This window comes from Aedes aegypti, chromosome 2 (genome assembly GCF_002204515.2).
Source record: "Aedes aegypti strain LVP_AGWG chromosome 2, AaegL5.0 Primary Assembly, whole genome shotgun sequence".
NCBI lineage: Eukaryota > Metazoa > Arthropoda > Insecta > Diptera > Culicidae > Aedes > Aedes aegypti.
In genome coordinates, this window is record NC_035108.1 from 219,989,420 (window position 1) to 220,013,898 (window position 24,479).

General features: G+C 34.9%; 1 protein-coding gene across 4 annotated transcripts in view; it reads left to right on the forward strand.

Annotated features, from left to right (window-relative positions):
• Positions 1–751: 751 nt before the first annotated feature.
• LOC5569573 (potassium voltage-gated channel subfamily H member 8) overlaps positions 752–24,479 on the forward strand; it is a 187,111-nt gene continuing 163,383 nt past the window's right edge. Inside the window, exons 1-2 of one of the 4 annotated variants that reach the window (XM_021844061.1) lie at positions 752–1,075; positions 1,137–1,573. The gene's annotated coding sequence lies outside the window, so the exon portion shown is untranslated. Of the gene's footprint in view, positions 1,574–24,479 lie in introns of all 4 variants that reach the window. The other 3 variants (XM_021844062.1, XM_021844063.1, XM_021844060.1) reach the window with 3 other exon arrangements.

Here is a 24,479-nt window from a genome sequence, read left to right on the forward strand (position 1 = left end):
AGTAGCCTTTTCAGCACTGTTTTTTTCAGTAGGAAAAGTAGGCCGTTATGTTGATCAACTTCTCAATGAAAAGTTGATTGGTTTGCAACGGAATTGCAAAAAATGTTTTTTGCAATTTCCCATCGTAATAGGCGGTTTTTCATCACGCCAATCTGTCATGAAATGGCCTACTTTCCTGCACTGAAGTACGCAGTGCGGGAATAGTCATTACGCAACTGAAACCAGTGCTGTAATGATTCATTTTGCAACGCATTCTCATTACGCAACTGTTTTGAATTGTGTAATGAATTATTACACAACAATTTTTCAGAAATTGTAAAATAATGGTGAATGCATTCCGATATCATTTCTGATATCCTCAAGTGGACTTCTTCGAAATTGTAAAAAATGTTGTACGTAACTCGTTGCAGAACTCGATTTTTACAGCACTACTATTTGAAGTTTCTGAAAATAGTTGTGTAATTGATAATGACCATTGTGTAAAAGGTTTCAGTTGCGTAATGCCTATTACGACACTGTGTATTTCATGACAGATTTGCGATATGCAAAACAGCCGATGAGAAATTGCAAAAAATATATTATATTGTAAAAACTGCTTGAGAACTACTGCTATGCTGTGGGAAGTACGGGAGCTCTTTGCTCAGATTTTCGGATAACCCTGGATATTATCAAAACAATTCCGAAGCATACGAGGGGAAAGCTGTTGGTCCGGAAAAGCAATGCTCGCAAGGATTGCATTCGCTTCGTTCGTTCGGTTTCAGTTGGTTATCAGCTCCCGAGGACGCAGGACGTGCTTCGTTGGCTGTGCTTGTTATCTGTAGGAATTTTCAAGAAGCTGTATTTTATCATAAGGCTACCTTATACACACAATTGCTGGAGCTTGCACAATCGTTCCCCGGATCGGTTTATGTTGAATGGTGCTGCATGGTTACTTTTGCCTAGTTGGGGATTACCGCTAGATATCTATCAAGCCATCTGGTGTGAAACAGTTCTGCTTGGAATAATTACCTTGTGGCCCTAGGAAGAGTGTGAAAGTGAAAAAGTATTTGCAGTCTAACCGACATTGGATCGCTTGGTGTGTGCCCTGGAAAAAGTTTGGCGGGGATATTTTTGCACCTTACAGTTTCCTTTTACAGGATAGTTGTGGCTTTCATCAGTAGCTTGCGGCTTGAGGCTAAATAGGTATCACCGTGTTGTCACCACTGTTGCGGAAACCAGAAAGGACGAAAAGGCATCTGAAGAAATATAGGAAAGGGAAGAAACGTGAACGAGTCTGCCGAGTTTAGGGGAAAATTGTGGTGGCGGGAACATAGCTAAGAAGTGTTACAACCTGTGGCAAAAAGCAGACTTCAGCGCATGAAGTCTGGGAAAAGTGAAACATCATTTTTTTTCTACAGTGCCACAGAAAAAAGATTTGCTTCAGTGGATACCGAATCGGTTTAGTGATCTTTTGACTTGATTTGTAATAAATTTCGGGATTCGTTTTTCGCGCTTGGAATCAACAGATGCTAAATTCCTCTGCTGAACAAATAAAACGGAAATGAGATAAAAATAGCGAGTAAACAGCCTGTTGGTAAGTAAACCCGTGAATTCTAATTTTCAGCCGATTTTCGGTTTCTTTCAACTCTCGTTATTCTGTCTACTTTCTAAGTATTCAACCAACAAAGCATTGAGCTGCATGATGCCGCTCACTCAGTGAAGATATTATCACAACGGAGGATAGGCTTTTGATAGACAGGATGAGAATTCTCGTTAGCTTGATCAATCATGCAATGGGACACATGTAGGAACCCATTCACAATGGGTGACCTAGAAAATGCGCTTGCAGCAAAATGGCCAGGGCTGAGGAAAAATAAGGAAATTCCACGAAGGCCATTCACAACTGCCATTCAGTCACTTACGGTTTGAGAAAGGAAAAAAAATGACATGAGTTTCGAATGCACATGGTTTTGCGTCTTGCATTTATTGCACGTGAATAGATAATTGGTAGTTTGCAAATGTTTTCGTCGTAGATAGAATTCAAAGTATAGCATTAACACCTCATATTCATTAGCTGGGCTTAAGTGATTGTTTTTTTTTATTATTTTTTTAGTATTCTTTGTATTATTTGGGTATGTGCTGAGGATAAACGTTATGGAACACCACGGTGACTTTCTTAGTATTTGTATGGAATTAAGCTAGAAATCTCAAAAAGCTACTTTTGCCCCACCTCACTCTACTTGAAGGAATAAAGTACGCATTAGTTGTTTTATCATATTAAATGTGCTGATTGGTATTACATTTATTTTTGTCGCAACCATAGGGAGCAGAGCTACTTGGGCACTGCTGTTTTTGATTCTGATCATGTCCCTATTACATTTCAAATATCCCATGAAGCGATTCTCAGTCCTATCAGCTCCACTTTCAATTATTTTCGAGCCGACTGGAATATATATGAAACATATAGCGATAGTCATCTTGATGTTAACATTTCTTTACAAACAAAACTTGATATTGACAATACTCTTGAAACTTTAACAAATTCCATTGTTGAAGCCTTGGAGCATTGCAATTCCAAAATGTGAATCCTTGATTATAGACGATGATCTAAAACTCTTGATCCATCTTAAAAACGTGAGGAGAAGGCAATTTCAACACACTCGCGATCCTGCTATGAAAGTTTTATGGCAGGATTTGCAGAAAGAAATTTAAAAACGATTTTCACAATTAAGAAACAAACATTTTGAAAATAAAATTTCTCTATTGGACCCTGGCTCTAAGCCCTTTTGGAAATTATCTAAAATTTTGAAAAAAAAAGATAAAAAACTCAGAAGTCATTTGAAAGAGAAAAGAAAACTATTACTAACTAATTGTGAAAAAGCTCAAAAACTTGCTATGCAGTTTAAAAGCGCGCACAATTTTAATTTAGGACTTACTAGTCCAATTGAAAATCAAATTACTCAGGACTTCGAAAATATTCTCCCTGGGAGACTGATTTGAAAGAAGTGAGAACTATTATTAAAAAATAACCAAGAATATCCTGGCGATGATGGAATTTTTTACATCCTCATCAAGAAACTTCCAGAAAGTAGCTTATCATTCTTAGTTGATATATTTAACAAATATGTTCATTAGGCATATTTTCCTGACAAATGGAAAAATGCTAAGGTTGTTCCAATTTTAAAACCAGACAAAAATCCTGAAGAAGCTTCTAGCTATCGTCCAATCAGTTTGCTTTCCTCCATCAGTAAACTTTTTGAAAAGGTCATTTTGAACAGAATGATGGTCCACATCAAAGAAAATTTAATTTTTGCCAATGAACAGTTCGAATTCCGCCATGGACATTCGACCACTCATCAACTTGTACGTGTAACAAATTTGATTCGTTCCAGCGAATCTGAGGTCTATTCTACTGGTCTTGCTGTTCTAGACATAGAAAAAGCATTCGACAGTGTTTGGCATGAAGGCTCGATTGTATTTTTTTTTGATTTTCCAACATACATTGTTAGAATAATTCAAAGTTATCTGTCAAATTATCAGAACTCCAGGTCTGAAAGACTTCCTTTAAGAGCTGGTGTTCCTCAAGGCAGCATTTTTTACTCAGGGATATCAAAAATCTTTGTTTGCAGATGACACAGGCATCTCCACCTGCGTGTCATCTGTAGTCGATTGCAAAAAAGTTTGGATAGTTTTTCTCCATACTTGCAAAAATATAAGATTTCTCCTAATGCTTGCAAAACTTAACTAATAATATTCCCACATAAACCAAAAGCTCTTTATTTGAAACCTTCAAGTCTCGTCACGTTGAGAGGGGTTCTAATAAATTGGTCAGATGAAGTTAAGTATCGAGGGGCTTACGCTAGATAAACATTTAACTTTTAAAAATCACTATGAGGGCATTCAAGCCAAATGTAACAAATATGTAAAATGTCTCTATCCCCTTATTAATAGAAAATCAAAACTTTGTGTTAAGAACTTTTGATATTCAAACAAATTTTCAGGCCAGCCATGTTGTATGCTGTACCAATATGTAATAGCAGGAAGAAAGCTCTTCGTAGGATACAAAATAAAATTTTGAAAATGATTCTGAAGCTTCCTCCCTGGTATAGTACTAATGAGTTACATAGAATATCCAATGTTGGTACATTGGAACAAATGTCAAATAAATAAATAAAATAATAATTTCAGGAAAAAATTGTTGCAATCTTCTATTGCCAAGATTAATACGTAATATATTTAGGTTCAGTTAGGTTAAGTAAATTGAAAGCGTTTTTCTTTGTTTATGTCTTTGTAAGCAGGTGAAATCAACACACCTGAAAACATCTGAACTGCTACTGCAAATGAATTGAAATATATTGTTAATTTTTTCACCGAGATGAGCCTGCCTTGGGCTGTAAATCTCGTTAATAAAGACAATAATAATAGGGGAAGCTGGTCCAATTAGGACCCTGTTCTAATTCGGACCATCAAGCATTTCTCATTACCGGCGCTACTGTAAAGATCGTGTGTACCTTTTTTCAACCCACCATCTGCCCAGGATCTAACACAATACATTAGACGCCTTTCATTTAATTCGTTTGGTTTTTATACTAGTTTGTTGTTTTGAAGTGTTCTAATATGCTATCGGTTAGCATTACTAACTTGAAAATCTCAAAATATGTGTTGGTCTAATCCGGATCTTTTGATGTGGTTCAATACGGACCTCTTGATTTTCAACGAGCAGTCAGTCTATTTCATAAGCTCCACCCTGTGGAACTCTTTTCGACTTGCTTGAAAATCACAGAAGTTGTATTATTGATGGATGGTGCCTTTATTTCTATTGTGGTCAAGAAAAAGTCATCGAAAAAAATTTAATAAATACTGTAGACCATATAAAAAAGGGAATAAAATAAAAAACAGCTAGCTTATAGCATCTCAATTAATATCACAGCCTATTTTGGATACAGCTTTCCAAATTTGTTTGACAATACGACACAAAAAACGTTTACGAGTGCTGAGAACAATACAATCATCTTTCTCTTACCTGATATAATGTGTATTGAACTTGAAAATTTGAAGTCATTTTATAATCACTTTAATATAGCGTATTTTGACCCAAAAATGTAGTATGTCGATACATCTCCAACTTGATGTCCTGAGACTTCAGTTTCCCGAGCAAGTTCACATGTTTAACCCTATATTTTAATGCCATGATACAATATATTGAAATTTTACTATATTCTGAGCAAAAATTGCTTTTTCCAATATATTTTGTCTAAGTTAACAAAAGCTTCAAAATTTAAAAAAAAGTATTCTTTATCTCGATATCTCTCATACACTGTGCTCAGTTTGAAATCGAGTTAGGGACAGTTCACTGTACTCAATTTCGAGCTAGTTCCGGATTTCACACATTTTTTTTAATGAAATTCACATTTTACTTGAGCTAGTTATGACACTAACTAAATCGGAAATTTTCACGCATTGAGTTATTTTTTATGCTTGCGTTTATAAAATACGTTCAACGAGCTTTGATACCAAACAAATCGGAGTTATATGTTATAACTACCATACCAAAAAAGATAGAATATAAGGTGGTGCGAATTAGAACATGGGGGGTCCGAATTGGAACAGGGTTGGTCCAATTCGGACCTTTTGGAGCATTTTGTTCAAACATGTCTAGTCATGTCCTGGTAGGAGATATCACAAAACTCTCTGAGCGAAAATTGTGTGCGCTGAAACAGGCTTCCAAGATAACATAAAACATTTTATGCTGTCCATCGTGTTTAAAAGATATGGCCAAAAAACTGTTACTAGGTCCGAATTGGACCATGTTCCCCTAATATGTTGTTAACAAAGTGTTAATAGAAGCTTAAATTTTATTTTTAATAAAAATAAATATGGAACAAAAAAATAAAATGCAAAATGAGGCTAATTCCACAATTTTTTGTTTAGTTACTTTTAAATAAAACAAGTGACAATAAATAAACCTCTTGCTTGACATTCACTTAGGTTTACCATAGGGTAGTTGTTTCAACGGCTTCTTGGCCTCGAAAACCCTATAAAGTCAAACAAAAGCAAAGGAACTTTTTTTTTCTCCCCTTCAATATTTTCGACTTTTTATAGTATAGTATAGTGACATAAAAGAAAATTATTATTTGTATCGGCCTAATAAAGAATTAAAAAAAAGTAGTGACCATGAATTGTGCTATCTTCCGCGCCAGATGCGGCAGTGTTGCCTGTTCAGAAGTTAAATGAGCACTATTGAAAAATTCCCAAATGGATATAAATCAATAACTAATTACTGAGTCGGCCGATTTGAAAACGATCTTAAGCAAATTTGTAGCGGATGAATGTACCTAACAGCATAGCTCTAACCTTCAAGAGCACATGGGCAAACACTATGACCGATTGAATGAATTGTTTGTTTTTCCCGTAGTAATTTTCATACAAATTACAAAGGGCTTGTGCCAAATGAGCTAAAAATTTGGGAGAACACTCACAATTTGATCTAGATTCAGACGAGTGGTTTGGAGTAAAAACGATTATTTGAACCAACTGAATGACCATGAATACCTAACCGATTTCAAATATATTTACAAGGTTTTGAAACTAATTTGGTTGATCTTCTTTACTTCTAAAGCACGTAATTTGAAAACAATTAAGTATTCATGAAATTATGATTAAACAAAGACGTTTTTTATTAAAATGAGGAAAACATTAGAAAAAACTATTTGTAATTAATACTAGTTTTAATGAGATAAGTTTGATGATCTGCAAACTTTTCATGAAATTATTTTTGTAAAGAATGCTGCTTAAAGCTGGATGGATGACTGGAAAAAACAATGTTATGAAGACTTCACTGAAGCGTATACCTTATCACTTGTTAGTTCACCCTCAAATTGCTTGCGCCACTTCTAAATCTTGATATTTTTTGGCTCAAACTTTTAGGTTTTTCTCTTTATGTGATTTGAATTCGGAATCAGAAGAGCACAAGAATTGTTGGAGTCCTTAATTTATAGGTACCATATGATATTTCATGTAAGGTATCCCGGGGCAAGTGAGAATCCGGGGTAAGTGGACCTTTCGTCATAGTTCATTTAGGAAAAGTTTTTCTAGAATGTAGAAGATACAATGATACGGAATGTATTTTCCATATTTTAACACACATTTTCAATTTGCATGATAAATTGTGACACGCTTCACGTCGTGCATTTGTTTTCAATAAAGTAATAGTCCCAATCAAAATACCATTAGAAGCTACAGTTTTAAGCATTATTGCATGCGCTGTACAATAAACAAGTACCGTCAAGCTACAATTCACCTTGCATTTAAAATGTGGACTTCAAAAAATTATATAATTTTTCCAAATAACTTACCACTACAAAGCGTGCAACTATACCATAATTCAGGGAAAAATATAAAATTGGTGATACACAATGAACAATTACTGAAAAACTATGTTTACAAATGTTATGTTTCGGTCGCCCCGTACCGTTCTATGTCACCATTTACCGTGCACGCTAGTGCACCATTTCCCGTGCGTATAGTTTTCGTCATGATTTAATTACGTATCTTGAAAAAACGTTGTTGGTGGAGCAAATATGTCGCTAGTAGTTTGCGCACTCATTTTTAAGGGTATTCAAATCTTATTGTACAATATAAGCAATAGAATGTTGAAAAAACGGCTAAAACATTATTTTTCATTAAAATTGTTATAGGAGGTTTGACTGTATTGTCCAAACCATTTCATATACGCTTAAAACTATATATGGAGTAGTTAAATCGCGGCATAACAATACATCCAATATAACCCAATAAATTCAAGCCTTCTACACTAATGCACGGTAATAACACAGATAACAGACGTTGAAGTCTGATTGTAAAACTGTGTAAGACAATCAACGGTCATTTTGAATGGCAACACAAGTAGCAACATCGTTGTGGTGCTGTCATCGCTGAATTCACATGACGATGTCAGTGGTGAATATGAAATATTTCAAGATACTGATATTCACCATCGATAGACGCAATTCGTTGTGTGGCGGCGCTAGTGATTGCAAGGAGTTTCTGTTTGAATATTTACACAGGTTTTCAGAAACTTTTTATTGTAGCTTAAACATCTCTTATCTGTGGTAATATGACCCATACATATTGAAAAGGGTGCATTTGTGTTTCGACTGAAACACAATTAGAAATCTAATTTGCCTAAATTATAACCCAGACAACCAAAATGTACGTATAACGAAATCACCTGGAGGCTTTGTATGTGCAACATTTAACTTATAAGATGTCGCGAAAAGGCCTTCTACGTACAAAAGTGGAGGCGATATACGTGCATATATTATGTGATGAATAATAACATACAATGCGAGTGTATAAATATTCCACCGAACTACCTGTGATCTAATGCGACTTAACTTATGATAACAAATGTTGATTTGACAGCTGCTACGGATTGATTCGACTTACTTTGTACGAGTGTACGGGTCGAAACAAAATGTACAAATGAACTCAGTAAAAAGTGTTTTATGCGAAGAAGCTCATCAATCTGACGAGTTTATCAACGGTGTTTTGCGAGTTTGATGTAATTAGTATGAATAAACGAGTTGTAACATGAACCTTCATGCGATTTCTGGTTGTCTGAGAAAGGTTCATACGATTGAAAAGATCTTACGAGAGATCTACAGCAAAAACTATTCGAAATAATGAAACAATTGATACCCTAACGTTAAAATGAAAGATGTGATTTTTTGGCGTTAAGAATTTAAAAAAATCTCTTTATTAAGGTGATTATAAAACGAAGCCAAACTTTGAATTTTCAAGAGCACAAGACTGGAGAATCTGACAACAGTTCGCGTAGAATACCAATCAAATTTCTTGCTTACTGGTGGTAACCAATGGGATAGATTTTCAACGCGGAGCGCTGTTTGGTTCTCAAGTCTTGTGTTCTTGAAAATTTGAGGTATGGCTTCGTTCTATAATCACCTTAAACAGAATTCACATTATTTTGACTACATAAATTAGGTTTTTCGTAATGTTTCGTGACAAGAACTACTTCATTTAATCAGTTTTTTCTTATTTTGCAGACAAAAGAATAATTTGTGAAAATTGTATGAATATTTTGTAGGAATTTGTATACGTGCACAGTGAATGGGCCGCACGGTGACTGGTGACGTTACGGTATTTTGTTTTCATTTCATATCAAAATGTCTATGGGCTAACTTACCCCAAAATGTCTATACAGCCGGGGTAAGTCGGACCTAGCAAAACAAGGGCCAAACTCCAAAACAATTCCTAATATTTTCCTAGTGAGTAGCACTAAAACATAAAAAATGAGTTCCGCTGAAAATAGATCAATTTCAAATTACATAAGTGTTTGACAGGGAGAGAAAATGTCAAATTTGCCTGAATATTTTTATTTTATTTTTTATTTTTAAAACGCAAATTTAAGCCATGGATGATCGATTACTGTTCTATTTTTATTCAATTATTTTATAACAAAATTAGTATATGTAATGATATAATTTGAATATGTTTTCTTCATCTCTACGCTTTAGTAACGCTTAGTAAGCTTGAGTGACGAATTTTCAGTTAATATTAAGTATGACGTGACATACCATCAAATGTTAGTTTTCTTCCTAAAGCGTTACATATTTTATGATTGATAGATTACCCCTAATGTACATCAAATATGCACTCAAATTGAAAATTCATGAGTTATTAAACCTATTATTGCAATTGTTGACTTATTGATGTGGATTGACACATGAAACTGCGTCTGATGGCCCATTCCAAAATTTTCTTCTGAGATTTTCACAATTTCAAAATGATACAATCATATTCATGCAGAAACCAGCAAATATGTTGCCAAAAATAACCGTGCTGTTGGTTTTGTAAAATTTAAACATTTGGAAATTGTATTGAACGATTTGCTTGAACTATCATTTGTTTAGGTTCCAAATGTCCCGGGGTTTCTTAATTGAAAGTCAGTTTTCGGTTTCGAGGTAACTTTTATAATGCATATCAAAGTGCACGAAAATCCACATTAAGAATACTGTTTGATATGTTCACTGTTTGAAATTGTGTGATTAAGGCTAAAATAGAGAAAGTGGGTTATATACACTCTCAAAAAATCGTGTGATTTTACGTCTATGCACATGAAAGAAGTGAGTCGAATGGCGTGAATTTGTGTCGAATTTTAAAAACGTTATTGTCTGATTTGGGATATGGTCGATCACATGTAAAATTACAATTCCAATACATCAAAACAAGAACACATTTTTTGTCGTTCCATCACTTAGATCATGTGTCATTCAGTCATAACGTGAAATACGTCCACAGTAATTTTCATTATTTTCCAAAGTGTGGCTTTTGCAATAAAACATTACATTTATAGAGAAAATCGCATATAAAAGTATTTTTCTTGAAATTCCTATAACAAAAGTTGAACCTTAATCCCTTTTGCTGTAACTCTATTTTCCAAAAAAAGTACTTGCTTTCTCAAACACAAAATTTTCTTTAAAAACTGTAAAACATATTTTCAATGAAAATTATTACCTCAATACAAAAAAGCTGGATGCAGCTGAAAGTTTAGAAATCTTCAAACAAAATACCAATAAACTACAGAATAAAGATCATGGAAATGGGATCTCTTGGATGTTTAAACCGATACTAACCCGATTCAAACGAAACGTGTTAGTTCCTGTAACACATGCAGATACTTGGAGCGTTGCTTATCAACTTCAATTATGTGTCATGTAATCCAGCAGAATCTTGTGAGTATACGTAACATATAACACATTTTTACTTGATTGAAGACTTAAATTCACATGACTTTATCTTCACATGGCATAAATGAAGTTTACATGACGTGTAATTTAATCTTATCAATCCTTTCATTAGATTAGATACATAATTACAGACGACCAGTAGCACTTAACATCAAGGCGTCAATAGGCGTATGGTGTACGCAAGGGCCACAAGGTCCTGGTTTGATTCCAGGTTAGCATTTACACTTTTTAAGGGTTTCATAAGATAAATTTACGAATTTCAACCCGATTGTGGCGAAATTTTATAAGGGGTTTCTATGTATTTCGACAGTTCATTTTTCTGAGTGTGGGTATAGAGTATACCTGCCACACGATATACGAATACGTAAATAGCAAAGAAAGCTCTCAGTATATAACTGCAGAAGTGAACATAGTGTTCAATGAACAAGTGCTCAATGTTTAATGCTAAGAATCAGGTTCTATTCCAGTGGAACGTAATGCCAAGATAAAGAAAAAGAATACGTATCAAAATCTGTAGCGAATGATAGAATAACCAATAAAATCCCTGATTTGTTACACTATTTTACTATTTATAAGCCAAATAAAAGGAAACATAGAGCGAGTTTATCGTTGTGGGTGGTAGAATATGCTATATCTTGTGCCTACAGGGTTTGCTTCCCTGTCGTTCAATTTGCCTCAGTAGCAACACATTAATCCAGCTTATCAGGGAATTACCTAGGTTTTCATTTCACTGGTGCTATGCACGATGCAGGTGCTGGGTAGAACCAAATAATAAATCGGTAGTAGTGATTGAAACAGCTGAAATTGCAAGAAAAAAATCTTGCTGGGATAGTAGCACTGTGATGTGGATTCAGGCAGTTCCAACGTCGGTTTTGATTTTATGAGCATGGGATTTTTTTCTGCATTTTCAGCAGGACACGTTGCAGAAAATCACATTAAATTACGTAAGGTAAAAAGGTGTAATACGCCCCCCCTTAATGAAAAACTGCTCTATCGCAGTAGCAAATGCATCACTTCTAAAGTTTTCTATGTCAATGTGTTACTTAGTTGGCCATGCTCTGCATGCAACTTTCTCTTTCCAGGTTGATTCAAAAAAGTGTACACGATGTTTTTTTGTGAACGATCCCAATGTTTACGTTTCAAAACAACCCGGGCAATATGCCCCTCCCATAGAAAAAAGGTCCACAGCGTTGTAGAAATATTTCCAAGGAGAATTCCACCACCTGCTAATCTTAAAAGGGTCCATTAGCAGTCGTCTTCCGGTAAAAGTTTTTGTATTTAGTACAATAGTAAAGAATGGGCTTCATCCCCCCCTGAGGCTTGCTTATCAAAAGCAAAATTTTAAACCAAAACCTGATTTTCGATATTTTTAGAATTTCTATTGATTGTTTATACTTTTCAAAGAACATATATGCGCAACATCATTTTTTCGCGAATATTTAAGATATGTGATCCGATTTACGTGTGAAAGAACCCTCGATCCCGTGAAAATGAAGAGGGGCGTATTGTCCCGATGGGGCGTATTACACCAAGTTACCCTACTTTTAAATCATTATCTTCACCTACTTGCCAGCCTGCTTCTCAGCATAGTATTCTATAAGCACTGTTGCAGTTATTAATTGATAGCTTGCTTAGCCATTTTTGCATTCGTGTATCGTGTGGCAGGTATGACGATACTCTCTGCCTAGTGAAGTCAAGGAAATTTCAGAGTGGATACAAGTTGACACTGAACAAGACTGCAAGTGGTAGTCGAAATACGCGTATCTGTCAAAGATAAGCATTTGGGGCGGAATTTAAAAGTTCCAGGTACTCTAACCTACTTTTTAGTTTATCTATTGATATTCTGCTCAGAGGATTCCAATACAGGGGCTTTTCAGCAAAGTGTGGCGATCTACATGTTTTCTAAAGATTTATTTCAAAAAGTGTGGCACAGGGGAAGGGCGTTAACATTAGACAGTTTCAACGTAACATACTTAATGCGTGCTACCTTATACGGCTGGTTCCTCTTTGTGTATACTTATATTTTTAATTGGCGGCGGCGTGCGTGCATTTTTGTTCAGGCGGCGGCGTTATCGGCGTCACGCTGTTAACAAGTTTCTGCGGCGGCGATGGCGGCGTACATCGGCGTGTAGAAAATTGTTCATCAAAAAGTTTGTAAATTGTCTTCTTTTTTCCGGCGCTACGTTCCTACTGGTACAGAGCCTACTTCTTAGCTTAGTTTTCTACAAGTACAGTTGTTGAAACAGTTGTTAACTAAGAGCTATCTTTGCCAAAGTTGCCATGTGCACATTCGTATCTTGTGTGGCTGGTATGATGTACAGTATTGTACGAAAAGATCCTGAACTGGCCGAGAATCTAATCCTTCACATGGCTTTTCTTTGTAGCTGCGGACATATCCATACTCTATGCTCTGAAATGCCGATAAAATTACGAAAAAAATCCCTCGAGCGGTGGGATTCGAACTCACAACCCAACACCCAAGATCATGCTGAATACTTTCGCGTTGAACGCTTGGGAAATTTGAGCGCATAAATATAAACTACAATAAAAACGATGAAACAGTTAATACACCATCACAATGATTCAAATAATACAGCGATTGAAATTGTTGCCCCGTATTTGCCTCTGTGAAATATTACCTACAGAAGTATCCCTATAACGATTCTACCCCATTACCTCGAATGCCATCTCCCCGAATGCCACTACCCCAAATGTACCATTATCCCGAATTCCATCACCCCCAATGTACAATTACCTTGAATGATATTGCCCCGTGATTTCGGAATTCGGGGTAATGTCTTTCAATGTAATGGGTTATTCGGGGATATGGAATTCGGAGTGATGGCATTCGGGGTGATGTCATTTGGGGATATGGAATTCGGGGTAATAGGGTAGAATCCACGATTTTCAAATAAATTTCCCGCTGAAAAAAAAATGAAGGGTGGTTGGGAAAACTTTCAGAGAAAGAGAAATGGAGAAATTCATGAAGTAGTGCATCATGATCAATCCTGAACAAATTTACATGCAGTATAATAAGGCGATATTTTTCTTATACATGTGAAAGGTGATGAGATCTGTGATTTTGCTTCGGGAATTTTGGATACGATTCTGAAGGAGTATTAAGAGGAATATCTATAGTGGTCATAACTCCTACACGGGTAGAAATCAGAATCCAAAAACAAGATTATGACTCATGATATCATGATTCCAGCGTGTTTTCGTCTTATGAAAATACACCATGATTTGGACTGATATCATGAGCTAGATTGCCGTAACGCATCACACGCGTTAGGTTTTTGTAGCTGATTGCTCGGAATCATGATTCAAATGCCAAAAATGCTAAGTCACGCATCCGTTTATGATCGACAAAATAAAAAAAGAAGTTAAAATTAGCATGCAATGAGATTCGAGCCAAGAACCTTCCAATTGTGAGCCACGTACTTTACCACTCAACCGCTTCGTCATCTTGAATTAAGAGTGATCGATACGAATGCGATGAAGCAAAGTGCGCCGCTTAGTGTTTTCACACTGGATGTTACGCTTATGAGGAATCATGATTATGACTATAGGAACCATGATTTGTGATCCTGATATTATGACCTAACCAATTTATGAATTTCATGATTTGTAAATCATGGTGTGGGGATCAGATTTTTATCCGTGTATTAGCACACCATTTTTTCCAACAAACACAAATAATTTTCACGGATTAAAACTTAAGATAATAGTACTATAAGCAACATCAGTACCAGTACTAATAATAACGCATATAAATATTGATTGCAGTACATACTATGAAAAATAACCGAAACTCGAACAGGCATCAAAACCTGAACTAGTTATTGACTTGGTTATAATGTTATTTTATAAGCAAATTATTTTTTGTTTTTTCGTCATTATTTTCTGTTAATATTCCTAATCCAATAAGAGTAGTTTAGTCAATAACAAGTTTAGAAATCTATTATCCATCTGCTCGAAAAGAGCGATAAAAACGTATACAATGTATTTTTTTTTGTTATAAAATGTTATAATTTTGACTTGTGAAACTTTTAAAAATTGTTACAATTATTTATTTTTGGTGAATGACTTATTCAGTTTATCAATGAGGAAACATTTTTAAATTCCTGGAAAACATTTCAAAAATATCCGAGAAGAACTGAAAAAAAAAACTCAAATGAGTGCCTTAAAAAACGCTAGAGGAATGAAATATCTGTGGAATTATTCCTGAAGTAATTACTGAAGGACTTCCTAAAACAAACATATGAGAGAGAACTTTGAAAAAATACTTTGGTAATAATTGCTGGGCACAATTGTTTGAGGAATATATGATGGAACTCCTATGAACATTCCTTGGTAGTAAGGTACCCCGGGGCAAGTGAGAATTCGGGGTAAGTGGGACATTCCGTCATAGCTCGTTTAGGAAAAGTTTTTCATGGGGGAATTCTTCTAGAAAGTTGATATACAATGATAAGGAAAGTATATAGTACAAAAAATATTGTTATTTTTAAAACCATGTGTTCCATGTAACAGTTGTCAGCTCAGCACAATTTTCAATTTGCATGATAAATTCTGACACGTTTCACGTTCTGCATTGGCTCGCAAAAAATAATTGTTCTATAAATCGAATTACCATCGGTAAGTTGCAACTTTAAGCATTGTTACGAGCTGCTTACGATAAACAGGTAATTTGTTTTCATTTCATATGAAAATTTCTATAGTCTAACTTATTCCGAAATATTTTATACCCGGGATAAGTGGGACCTATCAAAACAAGCACCAGCAGCAAAACTTTTCCTACACGTTTCAAACATTTTCCTAGAAAGTAGCACTAAAACATTCAAGCGAATGATTTTTACCAATAAAAAAAATCAATCTTATATTATGTAATTGTTGAATAGGGAGAAAATATGCATAATTTTTCTAAATATTTTTTCTATTTTGAAATATGAATTTAAAATTTAACGAAGACAGAGATAAAATTTAAAATACATCATGAGAACGATTACTATACTATTTTTATTGAACATTATTTGATATTTCTACCAAATTCATTAGTAGCGGAAAACAGTTCCATTCCATTAAGTGGTTTTCCGCCATGCATACAGTAAAAACAAATAATAATAATAATAATATATTTAAAAAATCAATTATTGAAAGTTTACGTGCTACATTTCGATGGAGTACTTATAAATGATATATTTTAAACATGTTTTATACCTCTTTACGCTTTTAGTGAGGAATTTTCAGTTAAAATTAAATCTGATGTGACATAACATAAAATTTACGTTTTCTTCCTAAAACGTTATGTATTTTATGGTTGATCCCATATGTAGATCAAATATGTACTCAAAATGATAACCTATGATTTATCAATCCTATTTTTGCAATGGTTGACTTACTGATGTGGTTTGACGCATGAAACTGGATGTGTCCCATTGTATATTTTTCTTCTAAGGTTTTCACAATTTCGAAATTATTCGATCAGTTTCATGCACACAACAGCAAATATCTTGCCAAAATGTGACCGTGTTGTTGAATTTGCAAAATATTGACATTTGAAAATTATATTGAACAATCTGTTCGACCTTGCCCCGGGGTATCTTAAGAGTTCCTACAAACTCTTGGAGAAATTTGAATTCATTTTTATCGAGGAATCTTTTGAGATCCGTATAGAGTGGTTACTGAAGGAATCTCTGTGAGTATTCCTAGAGTAATCAAGACCAATAATTAGGCATTCTGAAGTAATATCTGAAGGAATTCATACAGGCAACTCTGAAAGTATTCAAGGAGAAATCCGTGTTAGTATTCCTTTATTCCTGAAGAATCTTTAGAGAGAAATAATTGGAGGATTTATTGAATAAGTTCTTTGATGTATTTCTGTAAGAATACCTAGCGGAATTTCTTAAGCAAAATTGGACTATTTTATAGTTGTTTTTTTGTTTTCAAAAGAATCGAATTTTAAGAGCCGAATTATTCATCAGCGTGAAAACACAAAATCGGTGGCGTAGTGCTGATCAGCGTATGGCGCGCCGCCGATAACTCATTCGGCGGCGGCGTGGCGTGGTGGCGCACAGGTCTAGGTATAGTGTAGATATATTTTTAGTTCATTTATCAGTACCATTTCTTATATCTGGCTTTGGCAACAATGTTTCAACATTGGATATACTATGTAACTCATAAACAAAATACTAAGGAGGAAGCTTCAGAATCATTTTCAAAACTTTATTTTGAATCCTCTGCAGAGCTTTCCTCCTGGTATTGCACAAGCTAGTTCAGTCCATATTGGTACAGCATAAAAATACAAAGATTTGAAGGTTTCAAATAAAAAGCTTTTGGTTTATGTGGGAATATCCCTTTCGGGACGAACCAGCACAATTGTGCTGTTCGGCACCCATGACATTGAATGACTCTTTAAGCCAATAAATCATTGTTTTACCAAACTTTTTTGATTTCGATTATTGAATTATCATTGATACTTGTAATTGAGCGCCAAAACTTTTGTTTACATTGCGTTTAGAAAACACCAGCTCAGGGTAAACAAAATGTAAACAAACATCGTAAGAATTGAAAAAGTTTTATCTGTCGCAACTTTTCAACTATTCGTTTTTTCTAGGTATGTGGACTACCAATTTTCATTTTCAGTATTTTGATCAAGTTAAGTGGTTGAATCTGGTTCTGATGTCCACAATAGTGCATAATATAGTATTGGAACATGAATGAGTGATTACATACGAATCATAAAAATTATGTACCGAACAAAAACTATGTAACAGAATACCATAGCTTTGGTTCAAAACCTTTTTTTTTATAAATCCATATTTAAAATAGATTGGGAATCACATTTATTATTTTAAATCGCCTATAGCAAAGTTTAAGAAGCAGTAAAATTTTTAAGGAACGTTCAAAAATTACGTCTATCATTTAGGGGAGTGGGAATGCACGAAAGTGTGACAGTGCATGTACTAGGGGCTTGGGAAAAAGCGTGATAGTTTGCATAGGAAGGATTCGGATAGACTTAAAAACAATGGACGTAATATTTGAATGTCCCTTTGCTTTGATAATCTGTCAATACCATGTTGAATCGATAATCCATTTTGGTGTTCTACAATGCATGCTGGTTCAATATCTGCTATAATATTCATGAAGTTGGACAACTGGAGCTTAAAACCTTTACTTACTATTTGCTTCTGAACTGCAGAGTCTTTTAAATGGCGTACTATTGATGTATGCAGCCCGTGCTGGTATTACTTGCAAAAATATTGTTTATTATACTTGTTTTAATTATGAATCGTGGTTTACGGCCAACCAGCCGAGTGGAAGTTTAACAACTACCGAAAAGCTAAACATTACATATAATTTGCAATTGGATTAGATGGACAAATTGATGTGAAGATTTGCGAAAAAGTTACACGTCTTCTCAGTGAGAATCGAACTCACGACTCCCCGATCTCTAGTTGGGGCGCGTTAACCACTACGCCATGAGAGGACTCATGAACGCAGAAGTTAACCTGAATTCGATTTCAGCTCAATAATCACGTGGTCCTCTTTCGCAAAGTGCACCTCTTTCGGAAGAATTAGATGCCCATCCAAACACAACGCTTTCTATATATATCCAATGCCTAGCCCGAGAGCGCATTGTTTTTTAGATATAGGAATAGCACACTACACTAGCCAGCAACTGCGCTGGCTGAGGTTTCTATTGTGTGGGCTTCCAATGGGTCGCGACGTTCTCAAACGACCGGTTACGGAACATGAGTCCGTTGCTCGATAAATACTTGTTTTAATACTTGTTTTAATCATGAGTCCTCTCATGGCGTAGTGGTTAACGCGCCCCAACTAGAGATCGGGGAGTCGTGAGTTCGATTCTCACTGAGAAGACGTGTAACTTTTTCGCAAATCTTCACATCAATTTGTCCATCTAATCCAATTGCAAATTATATGTAATGTTTAGCTTTTCGGTAGTTGTTAAACTTCCACTCGGCTGGTTGGCCGTAAACCACGATTCATAATTAAAACAAGTATTTATCGAGCAACGGACTCATGTTCCGTAACCGGTCGTTTGAGAACGTCGCGACCCATTGGAAGCCCACACAATAGAAACCTCAGCCAGCGCAGTTGCTGGCTAGTGTAGTGTGCTATTCCTATATCTAAAAAACAATGCGCTCTCGGGCTAGGCATTGGATATATATAGAAAGCGTTGTGTTTGGATGGGCATCTAATTCTTCCGAAAGAGGTGCACTTTGCGAAAGAGGACCACGTGATTATTGAGCTGAAATCGAATTCAGGTTAACTTCTGCGTTCATGAGTCCTCTCATGGCGTAGTGGTTAACGCGCCCCAACTAGAGATCGGGGAGTCGTGAGTTCGATTCTCACTGAGAAGACGTGTAACTTTTTCGCAAATCTTCACATCAATTTGTCCATCTAATCCAATTGCAAATTATATGTAATGTTTAGCTTTTCGGTAGTTGTTATTGTTTATTATGTTGATCTACGAAACTGCGCATCTACGTTTTAAACTGGCAAACTTTAAGCTCAACTTAAAGTTGAAAACTGAAATACTCAACTAAACTATAAAGCAATGTATGAAGTTCTGGAGCCTAGATTATTGTTGAGACTGATATATATAATCGAATTCCGCCTCAGGCGGTAAAGATAAATAAAAAACTACAAAATCTGGACTTCATTGCCGTGCGTATAGTGTTGCAAAGTAACTAGCTGCATCGATCAAAGAAGTGTGGGCTAAATTCCCACTTCAGCTCGGTTTTTTGTCAGGAACTGTGCCATTTGGCGTTGCATGCTAGTCCGTTGATTCGTTTGATGCTCTCTTCAAAGGTCATAATCGTGCATAACCCTTTCGGGACGGACCATATTTGAGTGATTATTTCAAAATTTACCTTATAAACTCATCATCTCGTAGAACAAAACTTTCTTTATTTTGGCTGTTCTATCAATCTATGAACTTTTTAGGGTCAAATTCAGACCAGCACAATTGGGTCCTAAAATGTTTAATGAAATCTTGTTGTTATTTAATGACACGAAAGAGCATGTTACTGCAACTATTTTAGCAATTTTTCCCGCTCAAATAACGGCTACATCATATTTAAACTTTAATTTAAAAATTGGGTCCTTAAATGAACCTTGACACTTTTGATCATGTTTGACGTTCGCTCAATCGACAAAAACATCACAGGGCTCATAGTTTTAACACTGGGGTTGTACCTATCTGACATTTCGGAAGGGACACAGAAAGCAAAATACACCCAAAATTTGAGTTTAAGCCAAGGAGTGTGGCAAAATCTAAAAAATTGTTTTTTGGACTTAAACAAAAGAAAAACATTAAAAAATTGAGTAAACATGTGTTTTTGGCCTAAACTTAAGCGTTGGACATTATAATTGGGACAGGCCTTTAGGACCCTATTCGAGGCTTTATAATTATTTTCAATTTTTATTTTGATTCCATAAATTATCAAAAAAAAATCTCATACAATTTTTGAGGATATAAACAAACATAGCAAAACCAAGATGGTTTGGTTGAGATAATAAGTTTTAACACATGTATGTTTACCCATTTTTCTATGACGTAGACTAGTTCTTGAATTGAAGCGATAAACGTCATCGTCACCTAATGCTTTGAATCTTATAGAGAATAAGAAGTAGTTTCATATCTTGTACATTGTTTTCGATCCATTTATAAAAAAAAAATCATATATATTAATCACATGTAACTAAAGTATTTTTTTAAATTTTAATGCACATAAAAAAAAAAAAAACAAAATTATTTCTGAATTTTTGGGTCACCCTATTCCACGAAAGAGTACCCTAATGACGATATAAAAAAATATGGGTCCAAAATTTTTCGAAAAGGTATGACTGGAACAATTTAAAAAGAAAAAAAAAATATTTTTTTTTTCGAACATCGACCGCCTTGGCGACGGACCAGCACAATTGTGCTGGTCTGAATTTGACCCTAAAAAGTTCATAGATTGATAGAACAGCCAAAATAAAGAAAGTTTTGTTCTACGAGATGATGAGTTTATAAGGTAAATTTTGAAATAATCACTCAAATATGGTCCGTCCCGAAAGGGATATAAGAAATTGAGTTTTGGAAGCAGTAGGAGAAATTTTCTATTTTTTAGTATGAAGAAAATATATCCAAACTTTTTTGTAATGTTGTACAGATGATACGCATGGTTCGTCCTTTGGCGGAGAGGCCTGTGTCATCCGCAAACAAAGTGAATCGCTTCATGGGATATTTAAAATGAATCAGGGACATAATTTGAATCAAAATCAGCGTGAGTAATCAGTCGGCTACAAAGGTGACTAAAGTAGGTTAAACCCAAATTATTTGTAGAAGGTTTTCTAGAAGAGTAAAAACAAGTATTGGTATTGAATTGAGAAACATCCTGAACAGCACTTATCAAATAAAATTCTACCGTGTGAATTGCTTTACGACTTATTCCATGAACGATGTTTTGCATTAAAGTAAATAATCACAAAAACTGACTTATTGCGAGTCAATTACCGCAAATCAATGTCAATTTTGAACGCGAGCTGATTGCGTTCAAAATTTAAGGTGAAAAATGTTTCAAGAATTTTAAAACAAATGTGAATTGGATTTTCTCGGTTCAAGCCACTTTAGCGGGCACAGGATTTTAGTCAAATTGGAACATTTCATACGATTTATCCATCAATTTTAACGCCTCTTACGAACAAACTTTTCCCAATAACGATTTTGGCAACCTTGGAGTACATTACATGGGGCAAAATACGCCATACATAATGGCTGCTCAGAAAATATCTATGAAATCTAAATTATGCCGCAAAAACCCAAACTCAAACGAGACATAGAACTGCATAATATCTACTGTACTCGTACATCAGAATTCAAAATAATCTGTTTGAAACTGGGTGGCGCGTTGCACCCCACTGTTTTGAAAAATAGTTGATTTTGGTTTTATTTCTTTTAACTTAGTCTTATACTTAGTTTATTTTTGCGACTTCCCTGTGAACATTATTTAGCGTTTTCGACAAAATTCACAGGTAAAAATGTTATTTTCCTTGTTATGTGCATACTTTCCCATCTTCCCTTACATGGGATTTTGAATGTTGTATTCCAACATGGTGTCTAATGGAAACAATTAAGTATAAAGCGTTCACCGAAATGAAAACGATGTGAACGCATGGTAGCTTACATTTTAACAAAGGGAATCTCAAAGTACAGTATGGTCCATAAAAAATGCGAAAGTTGTTTGAACGTGAATTTTGAATACACAAGCATTATTTTTATTGTTTTCATTAGTGAATGTAACATCTGATTAAAGTAATATAATCTAAGGTTACTTTGTCATATAGGCCCAATTTTGTTATATATTTTTAACTAACCTAATTAATGTACTAAAGAAAAAAAGTAGGAAGGTTTTGTTCTTTAAAAGTCGGAAAAACTGTTTGATCGTCGTATACTCTGGTGATGAACTTTCCACCTTCGAAAATCATACCTAACCGATAAAAATGTTAGATTTTTTGGTATCAGCGGATGGAATAAGTCTTGGAGAATGTGTTTTTCATGGTCACAATAAAATATTTGGCCAAGGTCATGGTTTAGGGAGCATTCGGATCCTATGGGTTTTATGTGCCTTTATTTTATGTTGTAGCTTAATAAAAACCATATACAGAGATCTATAGGAGTTTTTTGAGAAAATAGTGTGTTCCATTGGTTAGATACAACTTAGATCAATACTGGCTGATAGGTTTTCAGCCAAACAGAGCCGCTTATCACACTTATATGAAGGTTTAACCACAGCTCTCCAAAATTAGACGTTTTTACCAAAATATGTTAAAGTCTCCAGTACATCAAGTGTAAATCCATTCTACTATTTGACATGGGCGTATCTTTATCATAAGGCCTAAGTAGAAGTTCGCACCATCGTTGACGTTTAAAAGCTTTCATAACAAAGTTATTGAACTTGATACTTGTATGATTAAATTTGAAGGTTTGCTTCCAATTCCTCTCTAGTAAGGAGAAAGTAACAGATAAAAATCATATTCAAAGCGAAAAATAGGGTCTTGACAGAGTAAACAATACAAATAATAAATAACAATTTTGTTTAGTTTTCATTTTTCATATAAAAACTGCCATTAAACATGATATGACGATTTTCGCATTATTTTTATGGGCCATACTGTACATAAGCTGCGGGTAGGCCATCTGCGCGGATTTTATCCTAAAACTATACAACAAGTAGAAATGCAGGTTCTGTCTTACTGGGGATGTAATACCAAAGGTGCTCATGAAAACATATCGTTTTTGGAATGTTGGAGCGCTTGAAATAAAGCAATTCATTGCTCTTCGGTTGGAGATGAAACAAAGGCATAAACGACAGGAAAAAAAACGAGCAAAAAATATCACGTTTGGAGTTCAACCGAATATCAAAGAAAAGGGAAATATAAGCTGGTAAGTTTTTTTTTTCCTAAAATCAAAACGATGTCAAGCGACCTTTTGGGTGGTGTGAATTATGTCCCTTTCGGCTGTTAATCCATTTTGAATGAGAAATACAGTCAATACATTTTTCATAACCTGCCTCGAGATGGGTCTGAATGACGACGGGTTCCTGTAGTCGTCCGACCAGTAGTCTCTAAACTTAAAGAGTTTTGTTTGCTTCTCGCTAGCTGAAGCATAACGTGTCGATCGCATTTACTGGATGGTGTAATGATGAATAATTGGATTTGTGAATCGAGTTTGGAAGTGAGGAGCAACTTTCCATTCTCTTTTTTGCTTGAAAATTTGGTCGTTTTGGCACTTTCTGAGAACCGTGCTTGATTACTTGACTACTGATCTCTTTCTGCCTGTTTTAGTAGAGTTTGCGATAAATTTAATTGCTTTGGTATTCATGACTGTTTTTTTCTGTCAATATCCACATTACATTACAAACAAATTGATTCCGACTATGAAGACATTTTTATAATTCATTAGGGCCCTTCACCACCGCATCCTCAAACCTAGTTTAACTATATGGGTAAGTGTGGTTTACGGCTTAAGCCATGGCGAAGTAATCGGCCCTAAGACTCAAGAATCCAGCAATCATCAGAAAAAAAAGACAATTATTTCTGTCAAAACAACAAATCCTTTTTGAAAATCATTTAACGACGTTTCAGATAGCACAAATTTTCTTGTTTATTAATTCTGTAAAATGTTGATTGTTATTTTCTTTTTATCTACAAAATGTAGACACAAAGAATTGACAACGATTCAAAACAATGATTATGTTTGTTATTTTCAACAAGCACTTTCAATTTGCTGCTGTTAAATAAATTGCGTTGTAACAACAATGCTTTTTATCAAAACAAAAAATAAATATTGTTGAATTTACAGACAGTATTTTCAATTAGATATATTTTTAAACAAAAAAAAAATCATTTGATATGGAAGGGGTGTTCGTTTCAATTGTTTCCATTGTGGTTGTGTTGTAAAAAGTGATCTGTCATTTTTTTGTACTAAACCATGCAAAAGTGAAGGGGATTTTTTTTTATTATCGGACAATTTGGGCCGGAGGTTCTCCGATTTGCATGAAATTTTCACCAGAGGTAGAGCTCGTGGATACATGACCAAAAGTGAAATTCAAAAAAAATTATAGTGGCCTATTTTCCCGGAAAACTCTAGATGAATTTTCACGATTTCTCTATATACCTCAAACTTTGAAAATCCATATCTCCTGAACTATGCATCGTAGAACA